This window comes from Malaclemys terrapin, chromosome 7, assembly GCF_027887155.1.
Source record: "Malaclemys terrapin pileata isolate rMalTer1 chromosome 7, rMalTer1.hap1, whole genome shotgun sequence".
NCBI classification, from domain to species: Eukaryota; Metazoa; Chordata; order Testudines; family Emydidae; genus Malaclemys; species Malaclemys terrapin.
The window spans coordinates 70,683,998-70,697,685 of record NC_071511.1 but is presented as its reverse complement, the minus strand read 5'-3'; positions in this window follow the sequence as shown (position 1 = coordinate 70,697,685).

Genomic DNA, 13,688 nt, shown 5'->3' with positions numbered 1-13,688 from the left:
TGCTTATGATTCAAGCATAATTACCCCCAAAGCCTTTACCTGACCGATAGTTGTGGAGGCTTATGTTTACCTGGCACTGCAGGGTAGCTAGGAATGTATTTGAATTCCCGAATGATTTCGTTTGAAAGTGGTGTTTAAATAAACCTATCAACAGCTACAGAAGAAAGGATCCAGTAACAACACTTAGATACGTAAGTGTTCCTAGGAAACTGGGCAGAATACATGGCAACACATTTGAAAAGAGGAACTGTAACTTCATGTTCTTTCATTTGAGTTACATAACTGGAGGACAATGAAATAATCACCTCCCTGCGGTTAAAAAACATAAAGTGGGCAAAAATCCCCAACCACAGACATTGTTAATCTTCACACCCACTGCCTCACCTTAATTATGTGAGATCATTGATTACAGCAGTGGCCTGGCAATGAATTTGATGGACTGACAAAATAGAGCATTTAGACATGGGATTATTTTCCCTCTGAATCCTGTCCCCCATGTTTTATGGTTTGAATTAAACTGAATCTGAAACCAAGCCATCCCTGAGCCTCCCTGACCATCTTTAATAGCTCATCATTGCTAACCATTGCCACACAGCAGTATTGGAGATACTAATTATTCCAAATAGGGGAAATTACCTACAGTATCTCAATGATCACAGTATCATAACTGGATAAATGCTGCCTTTTTAATGGAAAACACTGTACACAAGTAATCACAGTACACAAGTACACAAGCTTGAACAGGCACTTGGCAAGACTGCCTGAGATCATGTGTTTGTGCTTCATATTTTGCCCCATAAACAACCACCTAGCATTTGTCAGTTTAAAATAAGGATAATCAACTCCACAGATAGTAATTGGCCCCTTTAGGCCATTACACTAGTCCCTTGTGTTGCCTATTGCAGAGGAAATGATGGGCCCGCAGATATTGCAGTAGCGTATGGTACAATATATGACAGACATTGTCAGTTATTTTGTTTGTCTGTGAAATCCAGGAGCTGGGGGAAATGTTCCTAATTGAAATCGCATGGTATAAATATGAATTATATGGTAAAATAAGCTCACCAAGTTGCTGTTCAAGCCTGATTATCATAGCAAAGAGAAACTACTCTACAATCTCCATCAAGGGGCCTCATCGGGTAATGAATTCCCAAGAAATATCCTGTGCTGAGGTGGTTATGGATGTTAGAAGCTGAAAATTAAGATAAATAGGTGTATTGATTTTCACTTGGCACAGGGAATTTCTAGAGAATGAATACTGAAAGCTATACAGCATAGCTAATTGGGCTGTTTCAGTAGTTAATATATGCTGCTTCTGTTGCAGGGCCTACATACAGTCAGTTTGTGGATTCTGACCAATATACAAATGAAAGCCTTGTATCTATGTTGTATTCGATGCTGACTGGCTTTGCCATGACAATTTGTGTTGGCCTGAGCGGTTAACCAAAAATTCAGGGTCTTGCAGGTTGTTTCAGTTACTAGGAGAAATTGATTATGGAATCTGGCACCTTTGATACGATCTTGTTTACTTACGAGGAATGTGCAAAGCCTTGTTTCCCTGAACACAGGAGGAGCCAAATGGGCTCACAGATCCAAACCTCTTTTTGCCAGCCCCAACAGCCCTTTCTCTACGTTTTTGCAGGACCACACACTCAATACTTGGTCAGTCTGTGTCCGGCTTTCTGCTCCTTCTATGTCTGTTTCTGTGCTGTGTGTCTTACTCTCCCTACCCCACCTCTACCCAAAGACAATAACTAGCCAAGTCCTTCACCCACATAGTTCTATTTTGTGGGCAGACTTGCACATATCTTAGTTTGGGGCTGTGACATGCGCTTGTGTCTTGGGTTTAGACCTCCTAGAGTTTCTTTTATTTAACCTGAATGAAGTGCAGCTGTTAACCTCACCAATTTCAAAGGTTTAACACAACTAATGTTATTCTTGATGGAAAATACAACTCCAGATGGCACTGTGATTAAAACTGTAAGTACAGATATTGACTCAGTTCCTTGAGTGCAGTGTGGCCACTGCACCCCTGCTGGATTCTAGCCCTAACCCTGACCTAACCGGATATGGAAAGATGACCCTACTAGAGGGGTGTAACAGACTTTTTGTCTGAGAGCACCCCCACACAGCAAGACCCGGCTTTGCAGCCTTCCTGCCTCAATTTCCCCACAACTATCTTCAGCCAAACTCAGTCATAGAGGTGACTTGGCCCTCTGGCAGAGCCACTTAGCCCCAAAACAAGATCAAACCAAGAGAGTTTTCAGCCCCGCTGGGCTCAACTGTATGCCCCCTTCCGCCTTGGCAGGCTCCCAGGAGCAAGGTAGTCTAGTCACTGGTTCTTGGGCTCCAATCAACCTAACCCTCCAGGTCAGGTCTACCATGCTACTAAGGTCCTCTGGCAGGCGATAGCCCTCAGCCAGTTCCTAGCTTCAGGCCTGCCCACAAACCTCAGGCTCCTCTTGGGCTCAAGTCTTCATACATCTCCCCAAACCTGGCCAAACCAGCTTCCTTCTGCCTAGACTTCCTCCTGGCTTCAGGCTTTGGCTTCCCAGGTGTGTCTACATTGCACACTAAGCCCAGGCTTGTGGCCTCGGTGGTTCCAAGCCCATGCTTGAGAGTCTACACTGCATTGTAACTCTGAGTTTACAACTGCTGGGCCTGGGTCTTACAGTTGTGCTAATGCATCCATACAGTACTATGCAGACCTTCTATCTTGAGCCTGTGGCTTGAGCTGCAGCCATGCCCCAAAATGACAGGACTTGGACCTGACTCACAGCAGGACTCAGTCTCTAATCCACCCCTCTAGCAGAGTCCTAGAACCCAAGTCAGACTGAGTTGTGTGTGAACAGAAGGGGGGCTTTGGGCTTATACCTGAGTCTATCCTGGATGTAGTGTGGAGTGCACAAACCCAGCTTCTTATCTCACATGGGGTAGCCTGTCTACTCTTCTCCCCGGTCAGAACCCAACCTCTTTTTAAGTCTCACGCCCTGCAAAGATGTAGCAGGGCAGCGCTAAATGAACAGGGGCTGACTAGTCCAAGGCCTCCCGGCTCTTAAAGTGGCAGGCCACCCTGTTACAGGAGGGCTCCAGCAACACCATAGAGCTGGCATAAGGGTTGTGGCCAGGGTTTCCCTCTTACTGATTCCCAGCTGCTGTACTGGCCCTTGGGGGCATTGGGCAGCTGGAGTAACTTACAAGGTTCCTCTAAGTTGTTACTTAGGAGCAGTGCCGTAACAAGGGTGAGGCAAGTGAGGCACTTGCCTCGGGCGCACAAAGCTGAGGGGTGCAAGGGCTCACCTCTGCTCTGCCTCCATCTCCTCCCCTGAACACTCCGCCCCACTCTGCTTCTCCGCCCCCCCCCCGGCTTCCCACAAATCAGCTGTTAGTGTGGGAAGCCTGGGAGGGCAGAGAAGCAACTGGCAGCGCGCTAAGGCCGAGGGAGGCGGAGGGGAGGTGAGCTGGGGCGGGGAGCATAGGGCCGGCTCTAACTTTTTTGCTGCCGCCCCAAGAAAAAAAAAAGCGAGGGGAGGGGGGCGGCGCTGGCACGGTGCAGCTGGAGGAACAAGTCGCGAGGGGGGGGCGCGGTGCGGCCGGAGGAGCCGGGGCGGTGGAGAAGCAGATGGATAGAGCCATAGAACTTTTTAATTTTAATCACCCAGGAGTGAAAAGAAAAAAAAAAAGGCACCACCGGCTGCAGCGCTTTTACTGACGGGGCGGAGCTCCGGGTCTTCGGCGGCGGGACCTTCACTCGCTCCGGGTGTCTTCAGCGGCACCGAAGCTTCATCACTGAAATGCCCCTCACCAGACACTAATTCATCATTTTGCTAATTGTTAGTGCAAGGTCTTCCATCCAGATAATAAAATGTGCTAATTGAAAATCAGAATCCCAAAGTCAGGAAAAGTAGTGCCAAATAGCCATATCTTTAGGCTCTTTACTTGGGGCTGCAATTTTGCCAATACCTAATTGAAGCATTTCTTTTCATGCCTCTCAAACCACTGCATTTCAAATGGTGCTTGCTGTAGCAACTATTTTTTATCATCCACTTGCTTTTTTTTTTTTTTCCCCCTTTTTCTTTCAGAAAGAAATATTCACAGAAACTAAAGAGACCAAAGTCCTGGCTTACTCTCTAGGACATTCCCTTTTTTTTTGATAGAAAGTTATTTTGCTGAATACAAAATGACTCAGGGAATAATAGGCTAGTAGGCCAGGAAAGTAACATTTCATTTGGATTTGTAAACAATCCTAATTTTATATCAGGGTCATATTCGGCTTTTTACCATTCAGAAGTGTTAGATGAGAATAGAAGAAAATACACATTATAAGTGATGTTATCAAATTTATCATGATATACTCTTCAGGTGGTAAACAGAGTTTAAATTCTCATCTATGAATCTGGACAGTAGAAAAGAATCAAGGGTAAAATTTTCAAAGTCACAAATAAGAGTTCGGTTCCAAACTTTCAGTGGGAGCTGGGTGCCTAAACTGCCCTTTCAAAGGCACAAAGTCTCCCCTTATACTCATGAGGAGGAAGGTGAAAAGCAAATGGAGGGATAACTGAAAAGAGTAAGACATGAAGCATAGGTAGAGGGATTTAAACAAAATAAAAATAAAAAGATCAGATATTTAGATAGGAAAAAAAAAACATCCAGCTGCATCCCTAAAGTAAGGGTCCATTCCTATTGTCCTTGAAAGTCAATGGTAAAACCTCCTGGACATTATCCTTGCCACGATTTTGCCCCAAATTGGCATTATCTGGAGCAGAAGGCCCAATGACTGAATATTGCTCTTATGGTTTATGGTGCCACAAGGATCCCTTAATAGAATGGCAGATGTGTTGCTGGTACATTTTTCCTTGTATTGCTGCACGGAGAGATGAGGTGGCGTAGGCTGTGTCAGCTACAGCTATAAAAATTAGCTCCGGGCTATTTTATTTTAACTCTGCAGAATGTTTTATTTTTAAGTTAGCTGATTAAAATGCCCCAGAGCTCATCTACCAGATAAAGACAAGATGAATATCCAGAGAAACAGAAAGAAAACAAAAGAGAATGGATAGAGCCATAGAACTTACCCTAATTCTCTGAGAAGGGATTTGTGATCTTGGTTATTGCATGAGGCCAGGACAATTCAAAAAGTAACTCAGATAGCTTACTGAAACACACTAAATTTCTTGGTTTGTATAACATGAGAGATTTAATAACCCTGAGAAACCTAATAACCACCGACAGCAACTAATTAGCTAATATGATCATTAATTTCATTATTCCAGGGGTATCGGTTTCCTGCATCATTTATACTGATTTCATTTGTAGTTTTGAAGCTTATGAGGTTTTCATAATCAGGAAAGAGAAACTCTAAATGATTATTAATAAAATTAGCTGCCAATAGGATATAGTCCCTTGTATTTCAATTCAGTGCTTAATATTCCACATACTAAATTGCAGGCACGTTTACTGAGAATGCATATACAAATCAACCACTTGTATGTACAGGTGGCCAATTATGTGTCTAACTGGCCATTGTTTACATGTTATGGATGAGTACATGGATTGCAGTAGCATCTATTGACGTCAGCCCTATTGTGCTAATTAGGCAATCATCTTGCTTTGCAAAAACAAGAATGATAGCTGTCAAGTTTGCAGCAGCATGTGTAAGTCAGAGTCCCTTGTAGTTTTTACAGTAGAAATAAGGATAAGACCAGCTTTCTGTTTAAAACTTAACTTTAAGTGCTCTAAAATCTATGCAGTTACTTGGACTGCCTTGAAATTTAGTGAGCCTTATGGGGGCATGAGATACAGCCAGTGATCCAAATTTAGGGCCATTTGTCCAGGGCTTCCCATGATATAGCCATCTGCTAAAAAAAAAAAAAAAAAAAAAAAAAAAAACTTTTCTTAAGATGGACACATTTTGGCAATGCGTTTTTGCTCCCAGGTAAGATCAAACCAGGGCTCAGATCCTCACACCCGAATATCAAACATTCGAGGGTTACGCCACCAGAGTGCCTGGCACCCAATAGCCTTTTAGGGGAAATCAAATTAAAATGCTATTTAAAAAAAGATTTTGCTTTTCCACTTAGGCACACACAGGCTATGTCTACACTAGAGACCTGACAGCAGCACAGCTGTACCACTCTAAGGTCTCCTGTGTAGCCGCTCTATAACGGCGGGAGAGAGCTCTCCTGACATAATTCAACCACCCGCAATGAGTGGCGGTAGTTATGCTGGTGGGAGAGTGTCTCCCACTAACTTAGCGCTGTCCACACCGGCACTTCTGTTGGTGTAACTTATGTTGGTCAGGGGGATGTTTTTTCACACCCGAGTGACATAAGTTTTACTGACAAAAATGGTAGCGTAGATACAGCCTCATGCTCATGAGCCTGTTCTAGTGCCTAATGGATTATTGTGAGCTTCCAAGGACAGAGGAGTTAACAGGATTGTTAGCCTTCAAAGTTTCACACCAGCTGGATAACTCAAGGGGATGAGCAGTAGTCCTTTGAGCCTGACCCCCTCCAGGATCTGAAGGCAACTTCCTCCTGGGGACTGTGGTGGAGGGGAGCAGGGCTGGATGTGGGGCACAGAGGTAGGGTGAATAACTCTTTAGGTATTATAAACTATCCAGCCTTTTTTGGTTCAAACCTTCAAGAAAATTACAGTTAATAAAGGGGACCATTTGAGTGTATGTAACAGGGGCAAGACTCACCGCATTGGCACCTCCTGCTGTCGTCCTGCAAATTAGCTCTTTCACAGCCTTGGAGCGCCCTCTGAGGCCCCTGTCTCACCTTGCCAGGACCCCCGCCCCCATGTCCCTCCCAGACCCCGGTGCCCCTTTCCACTGGGGTTCTGCCCCTTGCAGTACCCCCCAGAGTCTCGGTGGGTCTCCCCTCCCCAGGGAACCCCCCCCCAACCCCACCTTGCCTCAGTCTTGACTACTGCCAGTCCCCATCTAGCCCCCCCCTCACTGGGGCAGACTGCAGTATGATTGCCACTCATCACTGGCAAGGGGGTTTGGACCTGATGCCTCTGCTTACCTGTGGGCTGCCCTCTGCAACCCCAGTACCTTTTGGCCTTGCACTAGGCCAGCAGCCTGGGGGGTTTCCAGGCCAGAGCTCCCCAGCTCCTCTTGCCTTCCCCCAGCCCTGCTCCATCTTAGGTATCCAGGTACACTCCCCAGATGCCAGGCCCCTTCTCCCTCTAAAGGCAGAGTGCAAGTCTCAGAGCACCTGGCTCACAGCCCTTTTATAAGAGCTAGCTGTGTTCTTTTTGGGGCATGGCCCCAGCTGAGGCTGCTTCCCCAATCACAGCCCAGCTTTTCCCCTCCCCCAGCCCTCTCCCAGGGCTGTTTTAAGCCCTTCCAGGCAGGAGCAGGTGACCACTCCATTACACTGCGAGAGACCAACTTTAGTTGTTCACAAGGTCATAATTGCATTCATTCTGAGAAATGCAGCCACCTATGTTCAGGGAGGGAGACAAGGCTGCCTAATAGCTAGTGCTGCAGTATGTATTGTTTCAAATAACTATCTGGACCTCTGTGTTGGCATAATTATCAGGCCCATTAAAGGCAAGATAAATGGGCCTCCAAAATTCCTTACAGCATAAGAATTAGAGCTATTCTGCAGCAGTATATTTTGTTAATTATAATCACACAGACTTTTCTGTTTGCTAGGAGCAGGAAAGAATAAACCTCCCAGAGAAACACAGAACACTAGCATATGGGGACATGAAGAAATGTAACACATATATATAAAATAGAAAAATGGGTAACTCCATGTCACTCTACCACAATGCTAAACACCAATGCAGTGGGACATAAAGCAACAAATTAACATTGGCTAGTGAACATAAAGGAATGCCATACTGCAGGCAGTAAAATCAGTATAGGCCTGTTCAAAACCAAAGTAGACAAGCACAGACTATGAACTGTACAGTTGTCACACTCATCAGGTAGCTGTGAGCTCAAGGGGCTCTCCAGCCCTCCTTCTGACCTATGACATTACTGTTTCTGTATGCTAAGCATGTACCAAATATCAGCCCATATGTGATTAAGACAGTTGATCATCCTGGTGACTCGCTGGGTTTTTTTTTGGGGGGGTGGGGGGTGGGTGTGTGTGACCTGTATTTGAGGCAGCTACAGCATAGACCAAATATTTTAGCAGTAAGTGAGTACGTTTCCTGCATCACAGAGTCCTGCAGTGTTGCTATTCCTATATAAAATATTTTTTAAACTAATATACAGGAGATTCAGTCCCAGTATTAGCCACCAAAGTGGATTGAGCTTTAGGTTTTCAGTTTGCTTTAGAGAACACTGATTTCTTTGTGATCTTATTATTGTTTCTTTTCTATGGCTATCAGGCTCCTTGAATATTGTGCTATTTTTGTAGCAGATTTGATAGGACTTATATACTGTTTAATTGCTTACGAAAAGAGAGTTCAAATCTTTTAACTTTCTTTTAGACGAGTTTGATAAGGTGCATGTAGTGCCTTTGCTAGTTTCTCAGCTGTGTGACAGTTTACAATTAACTTTTATCTTCTGTCCTTTTTAAAAACATTCAGTGAGTGCAGTTAACTTGCTTCATTGTAATTCTGCTAAATTCTATGGAACACACCTACTTCTCTACAAATAATGAATTGTGGTTGTGGTGTGAGATCAGCGGATCAGACCTTCCTTCATATCAGATGTAATTTGGTTGCCCTTGAGCATCTTTAAATTGTTTGATAACTGCAAATGGTCGTCTTTATTAAAAGTCACTTTTGCAACTGTAATTTGCTGTGTTAAGTGTTTTTACAAACATAAAAACAGAAATTAGCAAGAAGGTAAAAACTATTGACGTGTGTCTGGGAGAATGTATACTGTTCCTTTTTGAGTAACTGCTATATTAAGCATGTTTATTTGTACCATTCCTACTTGTTTTCTGTCATTATGTACACTATTTATGTCTTATTTAATTATGTTTCAGTAAAGCAATCACTGAGAGGAAGGGATTGAAAAAAAGAAGCTAAAATGCAGTTTAGCTATAAAAAATAAACAGCCTTGAAATTAAGGTCTGTTATTTATAGCTAGGAAAACACCAGTGTAATGATGCTTTTTGTGCTTCTTACACTTTAACATAACACACACATCTGTAGATTAAACTACTTAATTGTTCAGGGGCCCTAGGATGTCAGTGTATATGTATACATTAAATTCACCATGCCACAATAAAGCATCTAGTTTCTTTTATAGATCCTCCATTCCTTTTCCTACAATTTTAAAACAGTTTTTTCTTTGTCACAGTGCCACATTTGTATGTAAAGCTATCACAAGAAGTTATACCTAAAATAACCCCAATCCCCTCTCAGAACAATGTCCACATCCCCAGCACTCGGATCTCCTGATATAGGATTCTACTATCAACTTTCCTCAAAGGAGTTTATAAGAACAAATCTTCAGTGAATAAGATTTAAATACAGATCAGTATACAGAAAGCTGTAACATTAGAAGGTCACTTTGTATAATTCTTTTCAGTGCAACTAATGGAAAAAACAGGTATGTACTTGACTTTGACATTTCCCATGCTGATGCTATTCAATCTGAAGACAGGGCAAGCTAAGGTGACGAATGCAAATAAGCAGGGCCGGTGCTACCATTTAGTCAAACTAGGCAGTTGCCTAGGGCGCCAAGATTTGGGGGCGCCAAAAAGCAGTGCCCCCAATTTTAAAAAACTCAGCGTTCCTATGCCCCCGTCACTGCTCCACTTCTCCCCCCTCCCAGGCTTGCAGCACCAATCAGCTGTTTGGCGCCGCAAGCCTGGGAGAGGAGGAGAATTAGAGCGGGGGAGATGTGCTTGGGGAGGAGGTGGAGCAGAGGTGAACTGTGGTGGGGAGCTGCCGCACGGCTCCTGGGGGAGGGGGAGCTGCTGCGGAGGGGGGCACCTCAGGGCGGAGGGAAGCTGCAGCAGGGCTGGGGGGGTGCAAGGTGGAAGTTTTGCCTAGGGCGCAAAACTTCCTTGCACCGGCCTTGCAAATAGGTGAGTAGAACACATTACTATTGCGTGTTGTTGTATACGGTTTCACAGATGCTAACATTTTGAGACTGAAATGCTGTGAAGTATTGAACAAATGATTGGCAGGTTTGAGGTGTATAAATGTTACCCTCATTAAAATTTGATGGAGGCACTCCACAATAAAAACCTGAACTGGGACTCGTCTTTCTGCTCCTCCCCCGGTGCCGGTGGAGCAGGCAATAGACACTAGGGGTTATCCACATGCACGGCAGTTGAATTCAGTGTGTGATAGGGTTACCATTCGTCTGGATTCCCCCGGACATGTCCGGCTTTTTTCAGTTAAAAATAGTGTCCGGGGGGAATTTGTCAATGTCCGGACTTCCCCCGCCCCCCATGCAGAGCATGCGCGGCTTACAGGGCAGCCGGCCGGATGGTTCCACTCGCACGGGCTCCGGCAGCCAGAGCCCTTCCTTCACTTTCCCCCTCCTCTCCCCTGCAACTTGAGACCACTCCCCTTCTCTCCCTCCCCCCGCCCTGCATTCACAGATCGCCGGCCATCGCCTCGGCCTCCGGCAGTCTGGAGCTCCAACCCTGCTCCCCTCCCCTGCTGCCGAGCGCGCTGCTCTGCAGCACAGTAAGGGGGCCGGGGGTCAGAGAAGCGGCAGGAAGGTTCTGGGGGCGGGGGGGGGGGGTAGTCAAGAGACAGGGTTGGATGGGTCAAGAGTTCGGGGGGGGCTGTCTGGGGGTTGGGGGTGTAAGGTTTTGGGCAGTCAGTACAGGTGTGGGGGGGTCTCAGGAGGGGGCAAGGCACAGGGAGGCTTAGGTAGGGGGTGGGGTTCTGGAGGGCAGTTTGGAGCAGGGGTCCCAGGAGGGGGCAGTCAGGGGACAAGGAGCGAGGAGAGGGTTGGGGGTTCTGAGGGGGCAGGAAGTGGGAGGGAGTGGAAGGGGCAGGGGCGGGGCTCCTCCCATCCTCTTTTTTGGATTGTTGAAATATGGTAACCCTAGTGTGTGAGTGGCAACTGTATTGCATGGTTTAGGCAGGCGGTGGGCCACACTGGTAGAGGTGTGTTGGTGAGCTGAGTAGATGGGGATTAGTTTCAAGAGTGTCACAGAACGATTGTGATCTGAGATCAGGGCTTGTGCTCCACCCCCATGTGTGCGGAAAGGGGAGCATGTGTACCTGGAGGAGCTAGTCTGCATCATTTACTGCAAAATGGTGTTGTTGCACTAGCAAGACACTAGGGATAGTGGGGGGAGCAGCCTGAGTTTAGTGATGGGTAAGGGAAAGTGTAGGTTCAGGAGTGCAAGGACAAGGCTTCCCTGACCCACTGCAGCTCCCTGCCAGGCCAGACGAGACCAGGCTGGCTTGCTCCCACAGCTCTACCTAAATCCTGAACCCTTGCCAGCTCAACACTTCCTGTCAGACCCTGGCACTGAGAGGAGCTGCCGGGGGCAGTATCTATAGGTGGAGAGGCACAGCTGTTCCTAAAACGAATACTGAAACAATCAGCCCTTCTAGCTGATTGTGTTAGCCCCCATGAAGTCCCTCAAAGTCTGTGCAAGAGCAATAGCCACATATTAGCCTGTAAAGTGATCAGGTACCTAATTTCCCAGCTAATAATCTGGTATACTGCTTTCCCCTCTCTTCTCTATCTCTGGTCTGCACGAGTCCTCAGAGTCCTTCCACACCTGCATCCCGGCATGCCAGCCTCTCTGAGGCTGATCCTCCATATTACTCAAAGCTAAAGAGATGTGTTCAGTCTACACAACAGGCTATAATCTTTGACTGCCTGGATTTGTTACAGGGAAGGAAACATGAAAAAAGAGACCTCTCACCAGGGAACAGCAACAAGGGGAAATTCGGAACATGGCATTGTTAGATATTGCTACAGAATTAAGTTTTTTGTAGGAAGCATTAAGCCTCATGAGCGCTTAGCTTTACTCCAGCCACTTTCACCGGAGTGATCCAGGCATCTAAAGTAGAGAATAAGCCCAGTGTAGATTTTTTTCTAACTATGCCCTTTTAGAAGTTCACACCTCTTCCCGCAAAGCCAGGCACTACACCCACAATGGTATGTACTTTGCACCAATGGAGAAACCTCTCAAAAGTGAAGAGTGGGTGCAGTTTGTGAGTGTTAAGATTTAACAACCACTTTTCCTGGGAAAAAACTGCCTCACCAAGCCAGCCTTCTGAGCAGATAGAGGGCCCCATTTAGGCTGATCTCTTTGGCAACATGGATGTGTTTGGCAATAATCTAAAGCTCAAGTGGATTATAAGTATGAACTTTTTTTATTCATTTGCAAAACCTTCAGAAGACGATTGCGCTTCTGAATGTTACATGGTTGGGGTCAGTGAGCAAATATTGCAGTGCTCGGCTACTTGTACTGAATGTTGTAATCCAGACTGCTCTAGTTCTCTCCCTTTTCCTGGCCCAGGCCTCTCTTCACCCTTCTAAACCTGTTTCTTTGGCTTTCATTTTCAGATGCATCTACGCACAGAAGAGACCCGATTCTCTACTATCCCTGGCCTTAATCGTTTGCATCTCTGCCGAGTGTAAAATGCTCCTGAGATGGGGGTAAATTATCCACAACTATTCCACTATTCCCACCCCCCAACCCCGCTTTCCTGAATCTCTGCATAAAGGCTGAGGCACAGGCTAGATTCAGAGAGCATTGCACATAGATAAACGTCAAGAACCCTGAATACAGGGGAGAGGGACAGCTCCCAGCCAGCTTTAAAGAAAGGGGACTGCACAATTGTTCATAAGCACACCTATAATACACCCAAAATACAAACAGTGTTTGGAATATTTTTTAAATAGCCTTTAAAGCCTAAAGCCATTGGGTAAATAAGTCTGCCAGTTTTTCTTCCTAGACAGAGTCGCACAACTCTGCTGTTCTTCCCGATATCGCCAACCCAAAGTGTTCAAAAAAAAAAAAAAAAAAAGACCCTGCTTTGTATTTAGGTTCTTGGCTTTGAGACTTTTCTTGGGTCACATTTGTAAACTCATTCCCAGGGCCGGCTCTAGGTTTTTTGCTGCCCCAAGAAAAAAATTTTTTGGCTGCCCCCCACCCCAGCCCTGGGCTCTCTGCCTTCCTCCAACTGCACCCTCCTGCTGCCCCAGCCCTGGGTCACTGGTAACTTGCTCCCAGGGCAGGTCATTCAGCAGGAATTTTGGATGTACACAGAACACAGACAGGATTGGTTCCCATATGGTTACAGAACTGCAGTAAAGTGGAACAATTTTCAGCTTGTGTGACTGGAGGATATCTGGATGCATATTATAAGACTGTCCTACATAAATGAGGAAAAGTTGAGGTGCCTTTATTCTTTTGTTCCATTCTTTGTTTCTATGGGGAATGCACTATCATGGTCTTCCTTTTAAACAAATAAAACTAAAAAACTTTTTTTTAAAAAAAGCAATGGCTGTTGAAAATAGCAATTCCAGTTCTAATAACCACTGGGAAGCATTTCTTGCTCAATTTATTCTACTTTTTCTACAGCAAGTTACAGTGGATCAGTATATTGATTTGGGGGAAATGAAGTAACAGCTGCCCAAATTGAGCTTGAGCACTCCTGAATTTTGAGGGTGTTCAAATCTGGAAGGCAGGTGCTAGATTCCCTTTCTGAATATTAGCTATATCTGGAGAAGAAAAGTCAATTTCTGCTTCCATGGCTCAGAAGTGGAAATCCTCTTAAGTGCCTGG